Source organism: Hippoglossus stenolepis, chromosome 11 (genome assembly GCF_022539355.2).
Source record: "Hippoglossus stenolepis isolate QCI-W04-F060 chromosome 11, HSTE1.2, whole genome shotgun sequence".
Classification (NCBI taxonomy): domain Eukaryota; kingdom Metazoa; phylum Chordata; class Actinopteri; order Pleuronectiformes; family Pleuronectidae; genus Hippoglossus; species Hippoglossus stenolepis.
Genome location: NC_061493.1, coordinates 25,451,306 through 25,453,527, shown reverse-complemented (window position 1 = coordinate 25,453,527; position 2,222 = coordinate 25,451,306).

Genomic DNA, 2,222 nt, shown 5'->3' with positions numbered 1-2,222 from the left:
ACCTGACATCGCAACGATCGGCATGTCTATTTTCTCGATCCTCTTTTGCCTGTTTTTCATCAAATTGGCCCGTTTAATGAAATTAGACGAGTGTCTACCATCCAGTTGGTCTATTTCATGAAATTAGACAGAGTTCAGCATTAATTTTGCCTTTTTCCTGAATTTGTGTCACCGAAAACCAGGTTTCTGTAATCGTGCGGAGTGTTTTCTGTCAAGGGGGTGAAACCTGGACATCGCAACGATCGGCATGTCTATTTTCTCGATCCTCTCTTTTGCCTGTTTTTCATCAAATTGGCCCGTTTTAATGAAATTAGACAGAGTGTCTACCATCCAGTTGGTCTATTTCATGAAATTAGACAGAGTGTCAGCATTAATTTTGCCTTTTTCCTGAAATTTGTGTCACCGAAAACCAGGTTTCTGTAATCGTGCGGAGTGTTTTCTGTCAAGGGGGGTGAAACCTGGACATCGCAACGATCGGCATGTCTATTTTCTCGATCCTCTCTTTTGCCTGTTTTTCATCAAATTGGCCCGTTTTAATGAAATTAGACAGAGTGTCTACCATCCAGTTGGTCTATTTCATGAAATTAGACAGAGTGTCTCCATTCATTTCACCTATTTCATGAAATTGCACTAAGTTCTCCATCCCCAGCAGGAGCTTCTGGAGCCCCAGCCCTGGGCCCCAGGAGGTCCGTGTGGGATTTTATGATTTCTTCACCCCCAGCAGGAGCTCCTGTATCCCCTTGTGGGATTTTAGGATTTCTGGGTGCTGAAACATGGGCCGGGCAGACCACACACACACACACACACACACACACACACACACACACACACACACACACACACACACACACACACACACACACACACACACACACACACACACACACACACACACACTGAGTAAGTCCCTGCTCTCCGCTGGAGGACGGAGAAGCGTGAGAGGTGGGCAGGCAGGCTTCGCTCTCCGGGCCCACGGTGCTGAAACACGGTCCAGAAACACACACTGAGTAATATTCTGCTCCCTGCTGGAGGACGGAGCAGCGTGAGAGGTGTGCGCGAGCGAGCGAGCGAGCGAGCGAGCGTGAGTAGTCAGTGAGGTGAGCTCCAGGATCAGAGCAGCACCTCCACAGGCCCACTTGGAAATATATTTCACTCATCTGACACTGGGAAGACATTCACTGATCTGACACACCACTTTGAATATTTTCTCTGATCTGACACACCACTTTGAATATTTTCACTGATCTGACACACCACTTTGAATATGTTCACCCATCTGACACTTGGAAATATTTCACTGATCTGACACTTGGTCAAATTTCACTCATCTGCTGCCTGAGTCAGTGAGCTCCAGGACCAGTGCACCACCTCCACTCTGAGTTAGTGAGCTCCAGGACCCACGGACCACCTCCACTGCCTGAGTCAGTGAGCTCCAGGACCAGTGCACCACCTCCACTGCCTGGGTCAGTGAGCTCCAGGACCCATGGACCACCTCCACTGCCTGAGTCAGTGAGCTCCAGGACCCATGGACCCATGGACCACCTCCACTGCCTTGGTCAGTGAGCTCCAGGACCCACGGACCACCTCCACTACCTGAGTCAGTGAGCTCCAGGACCAGTGCTTCACCTCCACTGCCTGGGTCAGTGAGCTCCAGGACCCATGGACCCACGGACCACCTCCACTGCCTGAGTCAGTGAGCTCCAGGACCAACGCACCACCTCCACTGCCTGGGTCAGTGAGCTCCAGGACCCATGGACCCATGGGAGATAGAAGGACAGATAGATAGATAGATAGATAGATAGATAGATAGATAGATAGATAGATAGATAGATAGATAGATAGATAGATAGATAGATAGATAGATAGATAGATAGATAGATAGATAGATAGATAGATAGATAGATAGAAGGATAAAAGGATCGATAGAAGGATAGATAGATAGATAAAAGGATCAGGATAGATAGAAGGATAGATAAAAGGATCGAAGGATAGATAGAAGGATAGATAGATAGATAAAAGGATTGAAGGATAGATAGAAGGATAGATAGAAGGATAAAAGGATAGAAGGATAGATAGAAGGATAGAGAGATAGATAACAGGATAGATAGATAGATAGAAGGATAGATAGATAGATAGAAGGATAAATAGATAGATAGAAGGATAGATAGATAGATAGATAGATAGATAGATAGATAGATAGATAGATAGATAGATAGATAGAT